This window comes from Acomys russatus, chromosome 27 (genome assembly GCF_903995435.1).
Source record: "Acomys russatus chromosome 27, mAcoRus1.1, whole genome shotgun sequence".
NCBI classification, from domain to species: domain Eukaryota; kingdom Metazoa; phylum Chordata; class Mammalia; order Rodentia; family Muridae; genus Acomys; species Acomys russatus.
In genome coordinates, this window is record NC_067163.1 from 55,665,277 (window position 1) to 55,682,796 (window position 17,520).

Genomic DNA, 17,520 nt, shown 5'->3' on the forward strand with positions numbered 1-17,520 from the left:
TGATCCCTGACCATCTATAGGAGAGTCCATTATTTAGTCTCCCTACTCTGAGGTATTAAATGCATAAGAAAAGGATTGGTTATGCCCAAGTAACATGCAGTGAAAATATTTTTAAACCAACATGGTTAAGTGTTAAGATTTTTAGAAATCAAACTATTTCTTCACATGACTTTAAACTAGTCAAAGCTTTGTCATTTGCAGTAATGATTGAAGTGCAAGCAATGCTGGCCTTCACACTGGTGTCCTTCAGAGTAAAGACAGCTCAGTTGTTCCTGAATAAGTCAATGCAAGAGGGAGACATTATTTCTAGCATGCTTTATTTCCAGGTCAGACATTTCAATTAAGGTTCTTTCTAAATGCTGCCACACTTTTCCGTTTCAAGTTTATCAGGTCTTCTTTGGCAGATTCAGAAAGCTGTTCAAACTTCTGGCAGCATTCCTGCTGGTGAGTCTCAGCCAACTTGACATCTTTGCTTTTTAACCGAGCCTTGTCCAAAGCTTTGTTTGAATTCTCATAGTCAATTAGGGCTTTTGTGAGTCTGTATAGGAGAGCCTTTGCAGCCTGTATGTTGAGCATGCAGTATCAGAGCAGCTACGTCAGTTTTAAATCTTCATCTGACGCGACTCGACCTTCCACATTCCTAAGTTATTCAAATAGCTCTGCAACCTTCAACGGGTACCTTTTGATGACTGTGAATTCTTCTAAGGCCAGGCTGTGCAAGCAGGCTGCAGTGTGGATGTAGCCGTCAACAACACCTTTGTGAGATCTGGTCATTTTGTCAGCTTTAGCACAGGAATCCTTGATCCTATTCTAATAGTTAATAAGGAAGTTCTTCTCTTGCTCAAAGAAGCCATCCACCTCCTTAACTCCAGAAAATAGGACTTCATCAGCACTCTTCACCACACTTTTTAAAAAGCCATCAAACATCTCTTTGGTGTTTTTCCACCTAATGCTTAGATCCTGATCATGTTCCCGGAAAACACGAAAGTTGCGGTCTCTACTGAGAACAGGGTGAGAAGAAAGCCGCTGAAGAAAGACTTTGTGTGAGGACACAGTCTTCTAAAACACCGCGAGATACTCAGCTTCCAGTTCTTGCTTCATCTTGGCTAATTCTTCTTTTGTCAACGTTTCTTCAACGTCTCTCAGTTTCTGCATCTTCTGCCAACGGCCATCAAAATCTGGCCTCTTAGAAGCAGAAGGGCCAAGCAGCCCAGCACAATCTGTTGTAGCCACACGAAATCTTCATGTTGCCTTGTAACAGAAAACTCTGGACTCTGAAATGAGGGCAATGTGGTCTTGGTGTGCCCCATAAATTTGACCTTATCTCTCTCACTAAGTGCATCAGGTATGTTGATCTGAAGTGATGGGTCAACATTGAGGTCCACAGACACAGATCACAACTTGCCTCCTCCTGCTGCTCCAGCAACTCAGGAATGGCAGGCATAGGGGCCCTCGAGCAGGGGCCTTCTGGCTCTGTGAGGAAAAAAGAGGCTGGGTTGCCGCAGGGGTGCCTTTCAGGGGTGGCCAGGGCTCCGCCTCTGGTGGCTTCCTTGCCAGATGGCAGCTGGAGGCCGCTGGACTCAGCCACCATGCCAGCAGCCCTGAGCTTGTGCCAGAGGCATGCCACGTGCTCCCCCAGTATGGCCTCCCCATACCCGCAGCTGTCCATCTCGGAGCTGAGCAAAGAAGAAAGACCGGGCCTACCCTGGCTCCCTGCCATGTGGACACCAGAACCGTATGGCCGGGACAGGGACACAGGGTCCGGACCCACTACAGGTGAGGCACCTCTTGAGAAAAAACAAACTCGAATTGATTTTATGTCCATCCACTTTGCTGAAGGTGTTTACCAGCTGTAGGAGTTCCTTGGTAGAATTCTTGGGGCCATTTACCCAGGCTATGACATCATCCTCAATACTGATCATTTGACTTTTTGTCTCCAATTTGTATCCTTTAATCTCCTTTAGCTGTCTCATTGCTCTAGCTAGGATTTCAAGTACTATATTTAAGGAATAGAGAGAGAGTGGACAGCCTTGTTGAGACCCTGATTTTGGTGGAATTGATTTAAATTTCTCTCCATTTAGTTTGATATTGGCTATTTAGGCTTTCTGTAAATTGCCTTCATTAGGCTTAGGTATGTGCCTTATATCCCTGATCTCTCCGTCTTTCAACATGAATGGGTGTTGGATTTTGTCAAAGATTTTCCAGCATCTAAGGAAAATATCATGTGCTTCTTTTCTTTCAATTTGTTTCTATGATGGATTGTATTGTTTGGTTGCCATATATTGAACCAATCCTGCATGCCTGGGATGAAGTCACTTGGTCATGGTGAAGGATAGAGTTCTTTGCTGAATCTAACCAACCCTGGGCTGCTGCTGTTGTTGTTGGAAGACTTTTGATGATTTCTTCTATTTCCTTAGGAGATAAAGGACTGTGTAATTTGTTTACCAAATCTTTATTAAATTTTGATAATTGGTGGCTATCAAGAAAATTGGCTATTTCATTTAGATTTTCAAATTTTATGGCATGTGGACTTTTGAAGTAATATCTAAAGATTCTTTGGATTTCCTCGGTATCTGTTGTTGTCTCTCTTTTCATTTCTGATTTTGTTGATTTGAGTAACACCCCCGCCTCTGTCTCTTAGTTAATTTGGCTAAGTGTTTATCTTGTTGATTTGTTTCAAAGAATCGGCGCCTGCTTTCCTTGATTCTTTGAGTTGTTTTCTTTGTTTCTAATTTATTGATTTCAGCTCCAAGTCTGATTATTTCCAGCCTTCTACTTCTCTTGTGTCTGCATTTTTTTTTTGTTGTTCTAGACCTTTCAGTTGTGCTTTTAAGTCACTCGTATGGTATCTCTCCAGTTCCTTTATGAAGGCGCTTAGTGCTATGAACTTTCCTCTTAGCACTGCTTTCATTGTGTCCCAAATATTTTGGTACGTTTTGCCTTCATTTTCATTGAATTCTATGAAGTCTTTAATTTCTTTTTTTTTTTTTTCCTGTGATTTTATATACTGATGCTGAGGTTTTCTGGTTATTGAAGCATTCTGTTAAATTATTTTAATTAATTAATTAATTAATTTTCCTTATATCCCGAAGGCAGTTTTACCTCCCTCTTCGCTTAGTCATTCCTCATCTACCCAGCATCCATTCCTCTTCCCTTCCTCTTCAGAAGAGGGGAGGCCTTCCAAGAATATCAACCAGCCTTGGCATATCAAGCTGCAGCAAGACACGCATTTCTTCTCCTATTGACGCTAGACAAGGCAGCCCAGTTAGGGGAAAGGGATCCATAGGCAGGCATCAGAGACAGAGGTAGCCCCTGCTCCAGCCATTAGGTGTCCCACATAAAGACCATGCTACACAACTGTTACATACATGTGGAAGGCCTAAGCCCACCCCATGGCTTTTCAGTCTCTGTGAGTCCCAATGGGCCCCGGCTAGTTGATTCTGCAGGTATTCTTGTGGCTTCCTTAACCCTTCTGGCTCCTACAGGAAGTGCTCTGTAAGACTGGAATAATTTCTACTAAAACAAAATTTTTTCAGACTAGGGTCCTGTCAGCCCACTAGGGTGAAGAGCAGAGATAGGAAGGCCTGTGCTGTCTGAATCAATTTGAGCCCTGCTCATCCAGTAGGGGAGCTGCTATTGTCATGTGGCCCAGTGGGTGGCTCTAGCCTAGGAGACACTATGGGAAGGCCTAGCAATCAGATGCACTGGTGGAAGGAAGCTGTGAGGGAGACCACCAGCCATACCATGGTGAGTGTGAGGGTGACTCCCCCCAGGTCAGTGGAAGCAGGCCAGTTGAGCTGCAAGAGCAGCAGATACAGGAATGGAATGTGAAATAGATCATTGTTCCCTCTGTGTGGTGACCTGGGCAGTGACTCTTGGCCCCTTAGTTTCCCTGATTGTGGATTCCCTGGGGAGAGTGGGGCTCTTCAGGCAAGGCTGAAGAGTCAACAGAATAATGTAATCAGTGTATTTAAGCCTTTTCATGTCACAGTTGTCATTGAGGACATTAAGAAAAGCATACTTATGGTAATCTTTGACTACAAAGTATTTGGTTTGGGTTTTGGGCAGCACACTTAAATTTCAGTTGTATAAGATTATTTATCCTGGATTTTAACAACCTGACAAATTCCAGCTATGTGTTCAAGCTCTTGTCCATTTTTATTCTGTTTGTATCTACAATCTCACATGGGCAAAAGCACTATGAATTTAAATGATGAGGTAACCCATTGAGATTTCAAATTTCTTTTTCATCACATGGAATAACGCACACAGGCGTAAAACTTTATGTATGTATATTAATGCCTTTTCTATTGTTGTGATAAAACACAACATTTAAGGCAATATGTCAAAGAGTTCAATTTGGTTTATGGTTCCAGAGGGGCATTGGATCAGCATCCAAGAGGCAGAACAGTAAATATCAGATGTGGCAACTAAAGCAGGAAGTTTGAAGCTCACGCCTTAAAAGTGAGGCATGGCTTATATGTTTTTTAAAAAATATTTATATCACCATTTTTTTGCTGTTGTAACCTTGTGGTAAGTATAGAAATCAAATTGTGTCAATGTGTATATTAATTTTTCACAATCCTGTTGAATTTTTCTGATTTGAATATAGGTTTGGAATCAGCATTCCTGTTATTAATTTTAGAGTGTTTTTGGGTGTGTTGAATTTGTGCCACAAATTGAAGATGCCTGACATTGATTCATCATGTTCACAAGGACCCACTGAATGTCTCAGCATTTACTTTGTTTTCTTTTTTTTTTTTTTTTTTTTGCTAATATATGAAACACTTAGTTTATTACACAAAAAGTATTTTGGAGCTACATAAATGGCTCATCACATTCTGTTCTTGAAGAGGTCCCATGTTCAGCTCCCAACAGCCATGTCAGGAGGCTCATTACTCCTTTCATGTCCAGATCGATGGGGTCTGATTCCCTATTATCGTAGGTGTCATCTGTGTACACTTGGAAGATATTCTCTCCTGCACACAAACACATAAAAATTGTGTTTTTTTTTCCCCAAAGGGCTTACGGCTATTAAAGCAGTTAGAATCTAGTATTTCTTCTTTAAAAGACAATTGTGGGCTCACTTCTTTAACAATTATATTTTATTATGAACTTATTAAATGAGTACCTCCCTAATAACCTGACTAGCCTAAATAAGAGAAAAAGTAGATTAAGGAAAACAGGAATGAAACCTAGATGCTAGGACCTAGGATCAATTCTCCTGGCATAGTCAGCAAGATTGCAGCAGTCCAGGATTTCCACCAAAGATGCTGCTGGAATCTGGAGCAACCAGAACCCCCGAGCCTCAGCTGGAGCCAAAAGCCTTGAAGCCTTCCCTGCAGTGGGAGCGTCTCAAAGTGGAGTGATGAACAGCCAAACAATTCCAAATCCCAAATAAGCCCAGCTTCCTCATTTGGGCATATATACATTGCTACTTTCTCTTATTCTGGCTGCATTATAAACTTCAAGTCATAAAGACAGGAGAGGATACATTCTGTCGCTTCTTTTTATATCTTCCTATTATACAGAGAATGATGATGTCAGGTAGCAAAAAGCAGAAGAAAGAAAGATATAACTGTGACCATGTTCCTGTCTAAGGTTTTTAGAAACTCTTAGCCTTCTACTCAAGCAGAAAGGAAGAATAGGTTTCTCAATATCAGTGGCTCTAGTGACAAAATTAGGCTGAGCACGCAAACATTTGGGGACTGTAAATCAAGATTCTGACATTATAAGATAGGCAATAAAACAAAATCAGTGACACTTTTAATGAAAACTAACATCTCAAATTTTCTTAAAGGTTGAAAAAAGAGAGAGAAAATTTTCCTCATGTACTTTCTGTGCATAGTGACATTGTGACAATTCCTTCTGCATGTGCTGATGACCCAGTCATGAGGAAAATGACTTTGCAGCAACTCATGACACCAACGTGGATCCCACACTTCCCACAGCTTGGACTGGAGATGCGACATGCACACCACATGTGCCCTCTTTGCATAGTAATCTTGTGCAGTGATCTATTATTCAAATTTGGCCAATTCCTTCTGTGTCTGGTGACACAGGTGACATAGATGAGGAAAATGACTTCGCAGCAACGCATGACATCATCCTCGGTCTCACAATTCCCTCAGCTGTTTGCACTGAGGATGCTATGCCCACAAAACATGCTGACTCTCAGCCCCCTGCTGGTCACTGCACTGATGAAGACCTGGCTCTTAAAGCTTATAGAACAGAAGACAAGCATGATCAATTCACTACTTATCAGAAACCTCCTTTTGATTATGACACAGAAGAATCTCTGGACCCTACTCAGGAAGATCAGTTTCTTTTGCGTGCTGCACATCCATCCGACCACACTGACACTAGCAGAGACACCAAAATGAAACCAGTTCCCCTTCTGGCACCACAGATGCAGCTATTCCTGGTAGTGCTGTTCTTATGGCTTTTGACCTCAGTGAGATGGATGAGAAACCGAATTGGACAAGCACAGAATGGAGAAAATTACCAAGGAGCTCCCAGTAACAAAAAGGATGAGCAGGGTGAGTTAGACCATAGTAGTGGGTTAAATAGATGAAGGTTTTTGTACCAGAAATCTAATTCTCTTTGGTACTAGTACTTATGATTAATAAATTTCATGTTTTATATAGGGCTACTTAGGCATTATCTAGAACCAGAAATCATTGTTTCCTTTTCTCAGTTCTATTGGAAATACGTGGCATAAAATAACAAAATTAGTTTAGACCAGCAAAACTGACCAAGGATGGCTGGTTCTTAATTGTCTCCTATTCTAGAATAAAGGCATTATTTTCACTCCTAGTGAGAAACTTGTGTTTTCTAAATGGCTAAGCAGAGAGATAATACTGTTAAATATTAATGTCTATTTTTCTGTGTCCATAAACTGTGACTTCTGAGGATAGGATCACCTTGGTAACAAACACTCCAAAAGAAGCAGCTTCTGAGAATCAAAGCAATAAAATAAGGCTCCACCTTCTCACCCTTTCTCGTTACAAGAATACTGATGATACTCATAAGATGCACTGATAATGACACTGATGATGCTGACAATGCCACCAATGATGCTCTGGGTAAATCTAATGATACTTCTTGCTTTTCTTTCTAGTGGCACCTGCACCTGCTCACTAATCCCTTGAAGCTGACTGTATCGTGTCATACCATCAAGTGAGCACATAAACTGTCACAAAGAATTATATAAATATAGAAATTTCAAAGTTACATAATTCTCTGAAGGAGGGAACTGTATATATTGAATTCTGTGCCTAACTTTGTAATGTTTTTCCAATAAAGTTCACTATACAACAATTATAAGCTGCTTCTTAGAATTGTATAAACTTATGACATTACTGGTCGGAGGTAGGGTTAAGAGTAAGGGTTTGATTATAGAGTAAGAACAAACAGAGGCACCTGCTGTGTCCAGAGCAGAGCAGAGTGAGAAGTTGGCTGAACATAACCAGCAGGCTGGATGTGGCCACAATACAAGCAGAAAGAGTTCAGAGAGAGGCAGTGACAGAGGTGGATACAGAGGGGGGGGGCAGAGGAGCAGAAAAAGCAGAGGGAGACTTATTGATAGAGACAAAGACAGAGATATGTTTATAAAGAGGAGTAGGTGTGTGAGAAAAAGTGTGGGCAAGAAGGCCTTTGAAGGGATGAGAAGACCTAGGACTTTAGCAAGGACTTTAAAAAGTGTAGCAGGTGCTTGTGGTACTGAGGGATCCTGGAGGTCAGCATGTGCTTTGGTAAGCTAAGGGGTAGCTGGTAGCCATGTTATACTGCTGCCAGTGACAAGAGAAGTGGCTACTTTGGGTGGAGGGGAACCAGCTTTATAGGTTCTGAGGAAGGCTGGCTTATATCTAACCTCCAGAAATCCTCCTAAAGTCCAGGTGGAGCACATTTCCAGATATCTGAGACTGCCTTTGGAGTTTTGAGAACTTCTGTTTACTTTGGACAGGCATCAGTGCATTTTAGTGGATATTAAAAGTCACAAACTGGCCTTGTTGAGATTTACATAACCAAATTGCCCTAACAGAGGTAAAGACAGCATGCAAACTTTCCTATTGTAATTAACATACACAGAATTAAAATGTGGTTGCTTAGTACATTTTCTTTAATTTTATGACACCCCACTCCACATCACACATTAACCATGCAAAGTCCCTCACTGAGGGTTGGTGCCTTATGAGTCCCTCCCTGTGCATGATGAAATGGTGATGGTCCAGTTTTTAGGGAGGTCTTGCGTAGGTGCCATAGCTGTAGGAAATCCACGAGTGTGGTAAATGCATTGTGGATCTTATTTCACAGACATCACCTACAACATCTGCCTCCCTCTTATAAAGCACTCCCTGAGCCTTGAAGGGCATGAAGCAGATATCCTGCTGAGGTCTGAGCACTTCACAGGTATTTGTTTCCTACACTTGGCTCATTGTGAGTCTGTGCACTCACCACAGCCCACCGCAAAAAGCAGCATCTCTGATTAGGAATAATACTTGCCCTAGAGTGCAGATAAGCATAAGTATTTATAAGGCAGCTTGATACCATGTACTTTTAACAAAACAACAATAGAGAACCTATTTGTGCATTAAACACATCAGTGACTAACTCACAGTCTCCAGTACTACATCACCCTTGCATTGAGGAAAGAATTAAAATCACTCCCATTTGGAGTCATTTATCCAAGAGTGAGAGTAGGTTCAATTTCCTTAACGATTATACTTTATTATGAATTTATTAAATGAGTGTCCCCCCCCTTATAACCCAACTAACCTAAACAAAGAGGAAAAGGAGATTAAAGAAAACAAGAATGAAACCTTCTGGGTTTTATATGAGGTTTTTTTTTTTTTTTTTAATGAAACCACTATTCTTTTGGGCTAGTTGGCTCAGGTATTGCTAATATCTCATTGCTATTAGTGGTTTGTACTCTAATTATTTGCATATAAAAGATGTTGGTTCCTTTCATGTCAACCTTACTCATCATTATTTACTTTCTGTGTCATCCTAAAAATTCAGTCTTAGTATAAAAATTCTTCCATATTTAGCATGTTTACTTATATTCTTAGGAGATGACAGGCATTTCTGTTTATTAAAATTACTTGAGATCTATCTGCTTGCTTTGTCCTCCCTTGACTAATACTCAATTTGATCACATATAGTATTTAATATTAATTTGGAAACTAAATTGAATTAGGCTTAAAAGAAAGAACATTTGAGTTTGGTTTCCGGCAACAGTAATGTTACAGTTACAAGAGGTTTCCTTAGGTATCAGAAGCATGTCTAATCTGCTCATTTCGCTCCTAGTGATGAAGTGAGATACTTCAATGTGTTTAACAGTCTGTAGTGGAGATAGCAATTGCTTTAAGTAAGATCTGCAAACAGACTCTTGTGTTCACTTCATTCCTTCTGAACGGGGTTTAAAACAGAAAAGAGGGGTGTTAGTTTTGTAGTTGCTTTTGTAGCTGCCATGACAAAATATCTAACAGAAGTTCATGGCTGCAGGCAGTGGGGAAGGAAAATGTAGTGGGGGGGGGGGGTGATGGGTGACTTGGTTTGTGGTTTTGGTCTGTTGCTTCTCACATTGTGGGAGACCGGGAAGCAGATAATACAGAACTGGTACTCAAAGTGGTCATGTCCATCAAGACCCACCCCTGACAACCTTCTGCTAGCTAGGCCAAACCCCAAAAGTTAAACAATCTCCCAAACAGTAACAAAGTGCTCAGGCACATGAGCCCCCTTCTCGCTCTGTTCCTGTCTCTTCGTGTGTGTGTGTGTGTGTGTGTGTGTGTGTGTGTGTGTATGAATTACTAAAATATTTTCAGTCAACTTGTAGATCAGCGTGCCAGTGAAATGGCTAAGTGCATAAAGGCTCTTGCCAGCATGATTGACAACCTGAATTTGATCCCTGAAATTGAAATAGTGGAAGAGAGAACTGACTCCTATAAATTATCCTTTGATCTACACACTTCTTCTATGGCACATATGTGCCTTGCCTTCTCCCACCCTCTGAAATAATTTGAGAACATTGTGTTCCTGAATTGACAGAGACCAGCCTGCCTCTACTTCATGAGTGCAGGGATTAAGGGTGTGCACCAACTTTTCCAGCCTCCCATTGTGTGCTTCCTGCCTTTATGTCTCTGGATTTCAGTGTAAAACTGGCAAGATATTGACACCTGGGGTCCAGGAAGCTAGGAAACATCTTGAGCCTGCCTATTAAATCCCACTTATTAAAACTTGGCTTATACTTTAATTATTTTCATATCACAATTACTCGTTCTTGGGGTGGGAAAAACGTCACAGGAGTTTATAACATTTCTTGATCTTTCAGTGGACCTGAGTTGATTTATAGCACCTACATGTTGGCTGACAACCATCTGGAACAATTCCAGGAGACCAAATCCTCTCTTCTGGTGTCTGTGGGAAGCACACACACACACACACACACACACACACACACACTTAAGGTGCACAAAAGAATACATGCGAAACATTCATACACATTAAGTAAATCAATATTTAGCACACAAATATTTTGGTTACTTTCATGTTGGCCAAAACTAATCCAGTGGTCTATACTATTTATTTGCTGTAGTTTTATGAGTTCTCCTTACTGCTATGAAAAACACGCTCACTTTCTGGTTTTTCTTTTGATTCCATAGTCTACTATCACTTACATTTTAGGGCAGTGCTTCTCAACCTGTTGGTTGTAACCCATTTGGGGTGGTGGTGGTCATAGGACCCTTTCACAAAGATTGCTTAAGACCTTCTGAAAACACAGGTATTGACAATACAATTCATAACATTAGCAAAGTTACAGTTATGAAGTAGCCACAAAAACAAATTTACAGCTGGGAATCACCACAACGTGAAGAAACTGCATAAAAGGGTTGTAACCATTATAGGTTACATTAGGAAGGTGGAGAGCCACTGCCTTATCACGTGACTGGCAAGGGTATTTCCCATGAGTGTGGTTTGAAGGAGGCAAAGAAAATGTTCAAGGCTAGGTTTCTCTTTTTGGACACTGCTGCAGTACTGAAGACATACACAAACAGACTCATTCGCCTCACAACAAGCACATATGTTACTTTTCAAATTAGTGCAAATTACCGTCAGGGGTGTTTCTTCTTCCCATGGATCAGGTATTGGCTGTTCCCAAGAACAGGCATTCCGCTGAGCGTCTCTAACAACTATTAGTGCTCGTTTCTTTATTCTCTCGATACACTTTAAATATTCTTTAGATGGTCCCTGAAATGCAAAGGTAGACGGTTAACTTTTTGGGTTTGGTTCTGAAATTAACACTTTTGCTTTAGGATACATAATTTCAAAACTACTTTCTTCCCTCCTAGTTGTAGGCTGTTGACTAGTTGAAAAGAGAAACTATTACTCTAGCCTAGACTAAGAGAAAATCATGAGTGGAGAAACTGGGCTTTGCCTTTCTGGTTGTGACTAAACTTAACTCACTGTGTTTTAAATTTTCTAAATCTTGTATAAATGTTTATTAATAGGAATAGGCCCCTTTAAACAGTCTTTCTGTTCCATGGTTAGGAGGCAAGAAGGCCTATTATTTTCCACTTTTGAATAAACACTGATTTAATTACTAGAGTCATTCATATCAAATACCTGTGAAACTGCTTTAGAGAAACCCGTTTGTCTGTTGAGTCACATCAAAATGTATTAAAATTCCAATTATTATCCACACGGGCCCTCACTCCAGGGCTGCAGGTTACACCAACAGGTTTCCTAACCTCCTGCAGCTCATGGTGATGAAGCAGCTTTCGTAGGATTGTGTAAGAATCTGATTAGAACCCTCCGGTATCTTAAGTGTTTCAACGTGGCACAAAGGGTGGGAGTGTACATTATTTTCACATAACAAAACCACCAGAATGTAAAGTATTACTACGAGTTTTTGCATCCTTGCTTTAGAACTGCTGTCTAGTTGTGGGGAAAGACTCTTACTGTTTAACTAGATGCGGAGTTTTAAACATACTCTTAGTGGAACCAAATAGAAAACACCGCGTAAACACTCGACAAGGCAAATTTTGATGAACAGATTGCAAATGGCTTAATTTCCACAGTTTCCTGTTAGTCTAAATACAGAAGCAAAGGCAGAAAGAGGAGATGCTCTGATATGTGATCCTGAAATAGGAATGTCCAGGGGAAGCCAAAAGCTCCCTGCATTTATCCTAAGGATAAAGGCAGCTGTGAGATTCCTGGATCATTGAAATAACTGGATCCATTAAAATATATTCAGGTCTATTATCACAGTCATGTTTTAAAATCACTTTGATGTGTATTCATTCTTCAAACATCAAGCATCTTCTACTATGTGAGAACTGCACTCAACCACCCACTCACCATGTGCTTCTTATTGGGCCATGACGACCTTCAAGGACCTACTGCTCATTTAGAATTGGTAGAAAGTTCCACATCTACAAAATGCTTTCCTCTGACCAACTTTCCATATAAAACTGAGGTAGGTTGACTACTGTTACATTTTAACAAAACTGATAAGAAAATGAATTTCACAAAGGAGAATTTTACCTTAATAACAGGGATACTGACAGCACCTTGTATTGGACTCCCAGGAACATCATGGACAGGTTTGTCATGCAGCCTTTAAAATAAAAACATGCCATAGTGGGTGGGTTTGGTCATTTGAGCAACACCGTTGAATGTGTGTGTGTGTGTGTGTGTGTGTGTGTGTGTGTGTGTGTGTGTGTGTGTGTAGCCAATTCTGCATTCATGTAATTTGAAGTCAAGTGGTGTCCTAAAGCTTTTGGTTGTCTTTGTGAATTTTAAAAGCTCAATTTATATTATTGATGCCTATTGTGAAGGGTGTTGTTTTTCTAATTTCTTTCTCAGCCCATTTATTATTTGTATACAGATGGGCTCCTGACTTTTTGCTGGATATGGTTGAATTTTTGTGGTCACTTATGTATAGTATCATATCATGTGTGAATAGCAATACTTTGACTTCTTCCTTTCCAGTGTGTGCCCCCTTGGTCTCCTTTAGTTATTGCTCTAGCTAGGACTTTAAGTTCTATTTTGAAGAGACGCAGAGAGAGTGGGCAGCCTTGTCTCCAACCAAGGAAGTGAACGACCTTTATGACAAGAAATTTAAGTCTCTGTAGGAAGAACCTGAAGAAGATATCAAAATATGGAAAGATTTCCCATGCTCATAGATAGGTAGGAGTAACACAGTAAAGATAGCCATCTTATCAAAAGCAATCTACACAGATTCAAGGCAATCCCCATCAATATCCCAGCACAATTCCTTACAGACCTTGAAAGAACAATTCTAAACTTTATATGGAGAGACAAACAAACAGAAAAACAAAAACAAAAAATAAGAATGGCAAAAATAATCCTGTCCTATCTAAGAACTTCTGGAGGTAGCACCCTCCCTGATTTCAAGCTATTCTACAGAGCAATAGTAATAAGAACCACATGGGATTGGCATAGAAACAGACTGTTTGATCAATGGAATCAAATTGAAGAGCCAGAAATAAACACACACACCCACAGACACTTGATTTCTGACAAACCCAGAACCATACAATGCAGAAAAAGTAAGCATCTTCAACAAATAGTGTTGGTCTAACTGGGTGTCTTCATGCAGATGAATGCAAACAAATCCTATTCTTCACCCTACACAAAAGTCAGGTCCAAGTGGATCAAAGACTTCAACATAAACCAGATACACTAAATCTATTAAAAGAGGAAATGGGGATCAGCCTTCAAGTCATTGGCACAGGAGACAGTTTATTGAACAGAACCCCAACAGCTCAGGCTCTGAGATTAACAAATTAATAAATGAGACCTCATGAACCTGAAGAGCTGTGAGGCGAAGGACACTGTCAGCAAAACAAAATGGCAGACCACAGATTAGGAAATGATCTTCACCAACCCTACATCTGACAAATGGCTAATATCCAAAATATATAAAGAATTCAATAATTTTAACACCAAGAAAGTAAATAATCCAATTAAAAATGGAATACGATGCTAAACCGAGAATTATCAATAGAAAAATCTCTAATGGCCAAGTAGCACTTAAAGACAACTCAACATCCTTAGTCATCAGGGAAATACAAATCAAAATAACTCTGAGATTCCATCTTACACCCCTCAGAAACTTGAGCGACAGCACATGCTGTTCAGGGTTTGGAGAAAGGGGAATGCTCCTTGATTGTTGGTAGAGTGCAAACTTGTACAACCACTTGGCAAATCAATCTGACACTTTGTCAGCAAACTGGGAATAATTCTACCACAAGACCCAGCAATGCCACCTCATGGTGTACAATCAAAGATGCTCCACTGCACCACGAGGACATTTGCTCAGCTATGTTCACAGCAGCTCTATTCACAAGAGCCAGAAACGGGAAACAACCTAGTTGTCCCTCAGCTGAAGAATGGATAAAGAAAATGTGGGACATTTATACAATGGAATACTCAGCTATTAAAAACATGGGAAACATGAAATATGCAGGCAAATTGATGGAACTACAAAATATTATCCTCAGGAAAATGATACTACAATCCACATACACAAGAAAGCTAAGGAACAAAGAGGATCCGAATGCGGTTCCTTGAATCTCACCTGAAAGGGAAACAGAATAGACATCGGAGTGAATGAGGAGAGAGTACAGTGTGGGTAGGAGATGATGTGGAAGGCAAATGAGGGTGGGTGGGGGATGGGCATGAGAAGTGAGAGGGCTGGAAGAGAGAAAGGAAACAGAGGGGGGTTTCCTCTGTGACAAGCTGCAGACCTACGACAGGGTAGGCTCCTGAGAAGATATGGGGGTGACTCTAGCTGAGACTGTTAGCAGTGGGGTACATGGAGACTTATGTGGCCACCTTCTAGTCAGGCAGGACTTCTAGTGGAGGGAGGGGAACACCAATGCACACACAACACAGTGGAGCAGAAAATGAGGGAAGATCCAACCAATGATTGGCCTAGCCTGAGACCTACCCCATGGGAGAGAGCCAACCCCTGGCACTATTAATGATGCTCTTGCTATGTATTTCAGGCTTATCAGAGGTGTTATCAGAGACTGCAACATTGTGTGCTCCACAAATAATTATTCATCTTGTGATGATAGAATAAATAAAGGTGAAATTATCTTACACAGAGGAAAACACAGCATGAGTTTCTGAACTTTATATTTTCTCCATACTCACTGTATGTTAAAATGCTCACACACTTACCGGAGTGAAGTTCTGTCTGTTCCACCAGCTACTAAAGAGAAAGGCATTGTTATTAAAGAACTGTAGACAATATGACGATTACATGGCAAGGCTAATCTTTTGTTACCACATACACTTGACACCAATTCTGGATAGCTTTTAGAGTGAATATTTGATTTATAAACAATAAATATATGGCGAACCCTTAATTTCCACTTCTTTGTATGTTTAAAATTCAAAGAGACAAACTTATTAGAAGTTATTACTTATAATTGTTGACAAAGCATGTATGATCCTGAGCAGTATCAGGCAGAGGAAGTGGCGTTTTAGCCAGAATTGTTGCTGTTGCTGCTTTTGTCTCTGGACTAATGGTGCTGGCAGAATCTAAGTGAGTATACTTCTCTCGTACAGAAGTGGAAAGGGTTTCAGCAAGTATTGAGTTGAACTTGCTCCACTGAGGATGAAAATTCCTGGCACAGGGAAGCTCAGTCTATGGTGACAGTTCTTGCAGCATAGCCAAACACAGGAGACACAAGGAGACCCAGGACTTAAACAGCTCTGAAAAGAATTTCCAGCTGCCAGGATGGCAAATACCCAGAGAGGTCAGTGTGTGTGCTGTTCTTGACCATTTCTGAGGAAGATGCTAAAGGTCCTTCAGTTCTAGCTCTAGTCCCTAGCTCATGTGCAGTGCAAAGAAGCCCAGCGTCAGTTTCCATCGCTTTTCACGGTAAGAGCTATACAAAGACTCCTCATCGTAGCAGTTGTGCACCCGGAACTGCATCTCCAGAGAGAGAAGCATAAAAGAACCTTGGGGATGGAGCAGCAGTTCCAAGGGAGTAGTATCTCAAATGAAACTTTTGTTTCCACATATAAACCCCTGAATGAATCAAGCTTTCACTGTGCCCTAACAGCCTTCTCTCCACAAAGGAAGAAAATCTAATCACGTTTACCTCATTTACAGTGGGTAAATCTCCAGTATACCTTCCCTGGCATTGCTTATAGGTGGGCCAGAGCATTTGTCCCACAACAAATGTGCTGGGAATGTGACTCCATGGTAAAGCCTAAGCTCAGCATGTGGGAGGCGTCAGTGAATCCTCATCACCACTGAGAAAAATCTACTACTGACATAATGTAACAGAACGTCCTCCGTGTTACAACAGTACTATTTCATCTCACGCTTATGTGAAGAGGGTCATTTACATTTCTCTACATTACCCACTTGCTGGTCCTTTCAAAAGGCAAGGTGGGGGTGAGAGATGCTGTGATGACACTAGCTGACAATACAAACTCTGTAGTGTTGTCCCACTGTTACAATCTTATCCAGACCCAGTGGACCAGTCAGTGTTGTGTACTACAGAATGATGTGGCATTTTTCCCTGGAAATGATGTCTTGTATACTATATCTTATACTCATTAGTAAAACTAAGGGAAAGGGTGCTGGCAGACTATCCAACAGGGAGACCACTTGCTTAGAACACTTAGAATGGCAGTTTTCAGTCCCCGACACTGTCTACAAAACTCAAACTCCATTCACTTTTTAGAAAGTTGTTGAGTTTGCCATTTATTATGTCAAGAAGTATTCACTTAAATGGCGGATAATTAAAAATAACAGTAAAAAAATATATGAACTACTTTATATGTCTAAATTGAGAAATTAGAAAAGGAAAAAACCCAGATAACCCTAATCAACTTTAGTCCTCAAAAACCTAATGAAAGTAATGAATACTTCATTTTCATTTTTTTACATGATCACATTTTATTGACACTGACATATATCATGAAATGTAGGAAAATGTGACGTGTTTATGGTAAAAATGGAAATAAAAATCCATTTTATGACAAACCCAAATTGCTGTTATGTGATTATAGATGACACGTAATGTACACTAGGTTAAAAATATTTTTACTTATAAAGAGATACTACATGCACCAGTAGTGCATGTTAAATAAACAAACATAGCTCAGATGATATAATATGAGATTTAAAATTTCTCAGAAACAAGTTCTTAAATAATTCTGAATCCCTAAAATTTGGGAAGCTAACTAATATAGGATAAACTGTATTCATATTTCACTTTAGTTCATTTTCTTATTTTCAGGAACAAAACTTTTTTGTAAATAGGGTAGAACCAGTAGAGTATTCACAGTCAGTCTTACCTGTGCTGATCTGGGAAGAGGAGTTCAGGACGGATTTTAGCTGTCCCGTTGTTCTTACTCCACTGTGGCATATTTTAAAAGTGACATTTTAATATTCATATGAAAACATTTACCAAATTCTTTGAATTCTTGTTGTTTTATTTCCTAATATACATCACATTAGAAATTTAC

At 40.2% G+C, this 17,520-nt stretch overlaps 1 pseudogene; it reads right to left on the bottom strand.

The window, feature by feature from the left end:
- Nucleotides 1-262: 262 nt before the first annotated feature.
- On the bottom strand, nucleotides 263-1,444 carry LOC127210227 (sorting nexin-5-like; annotated as a pseudogene).
- Nucleotides 1,445-17,520: the final 16,076 nt, after the last annotated feature.